Genomic DNA, 6691 nt, shown 5'->3' with positions numbered 1-6691 from the left:
TTTGCAGATTTCCCACTACAAAATGCATTGGGAAATGTCTGGAAAAAATGCATCAAAAACGCGGCAAAAACGCAAGCAGATTTCTTGCAGAAAATTTCAGGTTTTTCTCAGGAATTTTCTGCGAGAAATCCTGAACGCGTGCACATAGCCTTACAGTACCAGAAAAAGCTATGGAGTTTCAGAAATCTCTTGCACACAGCTTTTTTTTTTTGTTTTACTGAATTGGAAAACTGAATGAGCACAGGTATATAATAGGACATCAGACATATGGTTTTCCTTCATCGAAGCCTTTGTCTGGTAAATTTATTTATGTACATGTTTATACGCTTGTTTCTTCCTTTACGAAAGTGACTTTTTAAATTCAATAATAAAAGTTTTAGTTTAGTACTAAATTACATTTCAAAACTGTATATGTCCTGTAAAGGACAGAAGGCAATATGTAACAGTAAGATAGAGATCAGTTACTGAACTTTAACCTAAACGCGATGGAAAAAAGGCAGGAAAACCTGCTCATTTACAGGGAGTGTTTTGTGTCTCATGATGTGTATGGGAGGGAATTGTTGACAATGTACAGGATCATGTAACCTTTCACTCGTATTTTCCGATGGCGTATTTTACCACTGAACCCTCCCTATTCTCCTTTTTCCTATAAATGATGAAACTGCTCTTTTTCACTCACACGATTTTCACTATTCCCACTGAAACTTTTAGTCTACTTAGAGGTAAGTATAAAACTTGGTTTTTTTACATAATTTTATATTTCTATTTATCGCTGAGTGATGGGAATCTCTATATAGACCTAAGGAATATTTTTTTTTTTACTTTTTTTTGCTAGATTCTTCAAAATGATGCACACGGTTCATGAATTTGCACACTTTCAGAAAGGCTCAAAATTTTTGTCTTTAACCAGTTTTTGAGACTTTTTGTACTACAATTCACAGATCCTTTAAAAGGTCTGTTAAAAACTCCACCAGAAACCTTACTCCAGACAGGGACTGAAGTGAGATGCCTCCCACCCAAAAACTAAAACATTTGTTAAAAGGCACATTCCGTGAATCTGTCTAAAACATCTGGATAAGCAAAGTTGCTGAGGGAGAATAAAAAAAGACATAAAAAAAAGAAAGACAACTTAAAAAAAGTGGCTCAAAACATATAAAGATGAAGGCCCAAATATAAAAAGTAACAAATTACTCCATAAAAGTGGGGAAACAGTAATGATGAATTGAGGCCTATTTCTGAAGAACCCTGCCGTTTTTGTACGGTGAGCACCGGCATGGAGATGAGGTTGATACATCAATAAGTGCTAGTAGTATAATTTCTATACTGATTGATCCTACAAACAGCTCATTCCAGTTTATTTAGAAGCAGAGCCCATAGAGAAGCTAATTGTGCATTTAAAGCTGTTGCAGACTTGTTAGAGGTCTCGTCACTCTTGTAGAGTATCAAGTGCGTCTGTAGGTAGTAATAAATTATATGTAAAGTATGCATGTATTCTGTATTCTGAAGATTCTTTTCTTTTTGTAGGTTCTCAATAATGCACCATCCACACCACGGTATGTCTTATATACTCGTAGCGCAGTCTGAGTCTTACAATCCATATAATTGACTTGTTGCCCTTCTCATTATGTACTTGAATTTTCACTATTTTCGTGCCTGGATTAGTCCTTGCACAGCTTGTCATGCAGTGTATAGTGGTGCTTAAAAGTTTGTAAATCTTTCAGAATGTTTCTTATTTTTGGATTAATTTGACCTAAAACAATATCAGATTTTCACACAAAGTCCTAAGAGTCGGTAAAATACCAAATCAAATAACAATCGAATCAAAAATACTATTCTTTGCTATTTTTTTAAAAGAGGAAAATGTTCCAATATCACATCTTGGAGTGGTAAAAATATGTGAACCTCTGCTCTCAGTATCTCTCAGTGACCAGTTGTGCAGCAATAACTGCATCTAAAAGTTTCAGGTAATTGTTGATTAGTCCTGAACATCCGCTTGAATCTTGAAGAATCATAAAATGTTAGAGTTAGAAGGGACCTCCAGGGTCATTGTGTCCAACCCCCTGCTCAATGCAGAATTCATTAAACCATCTCAGACAGATGTCTGTCCAGCCTCTGTTTGAAGACTTCCATTGAAGGAGAACTCACCACCTCTCGTGGCAGCCTGCTCCACTTATTGATCACCCTCACTGTCAAAAAGTTTTTTTTAATATCTAATCTGTATCTTCTCCCTTTCAGTTTCATTCCTTTGCTTCTCGTGTTTCCATATGCAGAATGCTTCTCACTTAATAAAAAAAAGCATAATTTTGATCTCATCTGTCCATAAACCATTGTTCATATCCCCTTCTCCACACCATTGTTGTTCAGTGCCCACCTGTAGTGGACTCATGAACATTAACATTGCTTAGAGGTTACTTTGGGTTCCTTTGTGGACTATTATTCACCTTGCTCTTCAAGTGATTTTTGTTGGTTGGCCACTCCTGGGAGGGTGATTATTGTCTTGAAATTCCTCTATTTGTACCCAATCTCTCTGTTTGTGTATTGGTGGCGTCCAAACTCTTAAGAGATGGTTTTGTAAGTGTCTCCAATCTGATGAACATCAACAACTCTTCTTTTGAGGTCCTGAGAAATCTCCTTTTGCTTGTGTCATGATATACTTCCACAAACATGGGTTATTGTAGTCAGACTTTAATCTACATTCTTTAAATAAAACAGGTCACACACACTAACACTTAATTATCACCCGTTGATTAAAAACATCATACTCGAATTTTACTTTCAAATTTTCTGCTAATCTAAATGATGCACATACGGTACCTTTGCCACTTACAAACATGCGATACTGGATTATTTTCCTAATTTAAAACATGTCATGTATAATATTTTTGACTAATTTGTTTTATTTGGTTTTCTTTATCTACTTTTCAGACTCGTGTGAAAATCTGATTTTAAAAAATCCCAGTCCCTGGATGTTCTCCTCCAAAAGGTTATCGATATTATATCACTACATATACATGATACAAAAAGCGACGTTTCGGCCAGATAGGAACTATTTTAAGCAATATACAAAAAGGAAGACATGTCTTTTTTATATGGCTTGAAAAAGCCCTATGTCGTTTTTTTTTAATCTTGTATATGCTGTGATATAATAAAGATAATCTTTTGGAGGAGAACATACATTGCTTCTTGGACTTAGTAATTTGGCAATATTGGAGAGAGTTGCACCAAGATTGTATGGACCTAAGTGGTGGACAAGACTGCACAATTTTAACCTGAACATCTAATTTTGTTTTAAGTCAAAGTTATGCAGAAATATGGAAAGTTTTGAAGGGTTCACAAACTTTCAAGTATCACTCTATATATATATATATATATATATATATATATATATATAGTTATTCATATATCCTATCTATCTATCTATCTATCTATCTATCTATCTATCTATCTATCTATCTATCAATCTATCTATCTGTGTCAATTAGACATAGTTCTTCTTTGCGTATACTCGCCTGCTCCGCTGGTACTACTCATCAGCACAGCTCAGTGCTTAAGGCTGAGTTTATATAGGTCGACTTCTGTTAAACAACCACTGACCGGCAACCAGTTTGCCCATCAACAATTTTTCTCATAGCCTGTTTAATCAGACTGACAACACTTTAGAAATGCACAGAACGATCAGTAATAGATCATTCTGTGCACATAGGCTGCCACTAAAATCGGCAGCACATTTCCTAGTTACCCAGGCCAATTTGCTGTTAAGAACAATGATCTTTTAAGCAGGTCAAAAAATCATTTCAGGCAATGAACATTTTGATTGTTCATCGAGTGAGTGACAGTCTATTGACATTGCTTGATTATTGGAAGGCGAGCATTCCTAGGAAACCTTGTTCATGATAACTGACCAGTATAAACCCACACTAATTCTATTTTTCTGCTGTATTTACTCTTAATTAATGGTGAAAAATAGTGATTTTTTTTCTGATGTCAGAAATACTGTTACTGGCCATTAGCGATGAGCGAATGTGCTCGGATAAGGTGTTATCCGAGCATGCTTGGGTGGTTATCTGAGTATCTTTAGCATGCTCGGATAATGAATTTGAGTCCCTGTGGCTGCATGTAGACACATGCGGGGATTGCCAAACAAACAGGGGCTTTATTGAATCCTCATAGGTTTACAACATTCTTCAATACTTCATAATTCCTGTCTTAGACTTTCTTTACATGTTCCCTGTTATATTGGGACACTACAGTTGTCAGGGCTTAAAGTGTATATATAACTTAGTTGTCGGCTCAGAGATCATTTTGAAAGTTTGTTTGTCCCAAAGCTTTTCCTCCCAGTCACCCATACACTTGAACTCTTAGTTGAGCATGTGTTCTTAAAGCTATATTTTATTACAGGACCACCTTCCTGCCCTCCCCCATGTCAACCACATCCTAATCCTCACCACCATGGTCCACCCCATCATGGAGGTCATCCACCTCCACACCATGGACCTCATCATGTACCTCTTCATGGAATCCATCATCCTCATGACCACCACGGACCACCTCACCACCATGGACCACCTGGCCACCATGGACCACCTGGCCACCATGGACCACCTGGTCACCATGGGCATCATGGGAAACATTAGTAGTATGCTATTTTATGGTGACTGCTCTAAGGATATATAATATATAGCATAGAAAAATGAATAATTGTTTAAGCTGCACAGTAAAATTTCAAAATCAACTTTATCCAAATTGCATTTAAAATATTAGAACATTTGTATGAATAATTTTTGATAATGATGTTTTCATTTCAATTAATTTAATACATTGTATTTATAATTATTCATTGTATTCATGTATGAATTGTTGCATGCTTAAATGTGAATAAAATTCTTATTGGAACAGTGATGCTGGTGAAAAGAGGAAAACACTGGTATTAAAAAAACCCATAAAATAGCTCTACCTTGATGGTTTAATGATGCCATATTCATACATTTCCCCCCTATTAAACAGATAAATAAAGTGATCTAATTGACTACAGAACAGGGAAGGACACGGGTATTATGGTTATAAGTAAGCTGAGCAGAAGTACTCAATGTCAAGCAGCAGCAGCAAAAGCAAACAATATATTAGGGTTTATAAAAAGAGAGATAAAATCCTGTGATGCCAACGTATTGTTACCCCTTTATAAATCACTGGTGAGGCCACATCTAGAATATGGGATCCAGTTTTGGGCTCCACATTTTAAAAGGATATTCAGAAGTTAGAGTCAGTTCAAAGGCGGGAAACTAGATTATTAAAAGGGATGGAGGCCTCTCATGTGAGAGGTTGGAAAATTTGGGCTTGTTTAGCTTAGAAAAAAGACGCCTCAGAGGAGATCTCATTTATGTAGATGGGGTCAGTACAAAGGACTGGTGTGTGACTCATTCCTTCCAAAGACCATACTAAGGATCAGGACGCAGTCATTACAGGTGGAAGAAAGACGATTCCGACAGCTAAATAGGAAAGGGTTCTTTACAGTTAGAGCAATGAGACTGTGCAAAGCCCGACCACAACAGGTAATAATGGCAGAACTATAACAGTTTTTAACAAAAGAGCTGGATGATTTCCTCAATGCAAATAATATTGTAAGTTATAGATAATTTAGTGATAAAATGTATGAGTGGTGGAGAAAGGTTAAACTTGGTGGACCTAGGTCAATGTAACTTTGGTTCAATTGTTAACTGTCACTATATCAGTGGACATAACTATGGAGACCTAAGGCCCTGCCCTGTAGGCAACATAACGAATCAGAAAAACTATACTACATTTCTAATTGAAGATATTTGCTAATATTATTATTATTATACCTACTATATATTGTGATAGGGTCTTGGAAATGGAAATACTCCTTTAACTCAAATAAGTTTATTTGGGCATTTTAAATGCTTATAGTTTATGCCATCTTAGAAGCCTTTTTAATAGGGGATTTTTGTGGGTATTACCATCATACAGACACTCATATTTCACATACATGTTCTATCCATGGTTTTCACTGATAGAACACGTATCTATTAGAGTCTATGGTGCTGGCCACATGTCCGTGTTTTTTTGCGGACTGTGCAATCAAATCACAGAGACATGTCCATTGTTTACTGTCATCATAAATGAAAAGTTCCCATAAAAGTCCATTAATACGTGAAAATCATGGACCACATATGGATGTCATCAGTCCATGTGCTGTCTGTGATCAACACTGCAATGTAGAGGAGAAACTTTTGTAAATCAATTATTTATCTATCTGGGAAAAACTCAGATGAAACACTGACCAAACACTGATGGAACTCGCATCCAAAACACTGATTACATTTGTACCATTTTTTTTGCACACTAGAACAAGCACAGATGTCTGAATGAGGCCTAAGAAATATTTTTCGCAAAGTTCTTTGATCAGATTATTGCAGTTCGAAAGGCAAACTCCCTCACATATAAGTAATATAAACTGGGCAGTGCTCCCAATGATCATCATAATGTGGGTGCCTGCTTTTTATCCTCAATGAATCTATCAACAATTGCTGAATTTATATGATCATGAACAGTCAATGTCATTTTACAATATATCAGTCAGGCCTTTGTGAGATGGACAGAACTCCCCATGTCTGACTCCTATCTATGTCTAAGGTCTTATGCACACTGTGAACAGAGGTGTACACAGACGCTC

The 6691-nt window shown here is 36.3% G+C and overlaps 1 long non-coding RNA gene across 1 annotated transcript; it reads left to right on the top strand.

Annotated features, from left to right (window-relative positions):
- The first annotated feature begins 587 nt into the window (after positions 1-587).
- On the top strand, positions 588-4897 carry LOC138644661 (uncharacterized). The gene is made up of 3 exons (XR_011314640.1): positions 588-722; positions 1525-1553; positions 4399-4897. It is a non-coding gene; the product is annotated as an uncharacterized lncRNA (long non-coding RNA).
- The last annotated feature ends 1794 nt before the right edge of the window (positions 4898-6691 follow it).

The sequence above is a fragment of the Ranitomeya imitator genome, chromosome 7, assembly GCF_032444005.1.
Source record: "Ranitomeya imitator isolate aRanImi1 chromosome 7, aRanImi1.pri, whole genome shotgun sequence".
Taxonomy (NCBI): Eukaryota; Metazoa; Chordata; class Amphibia; order Anura; family Dendrobatidae; genus Ranitomeya; species Ranitomeya imitator.
Note: the sequence above shows the minus strand (reverse complement) of the source record. Positions and strands in the feature narration are given on the sequence as shown.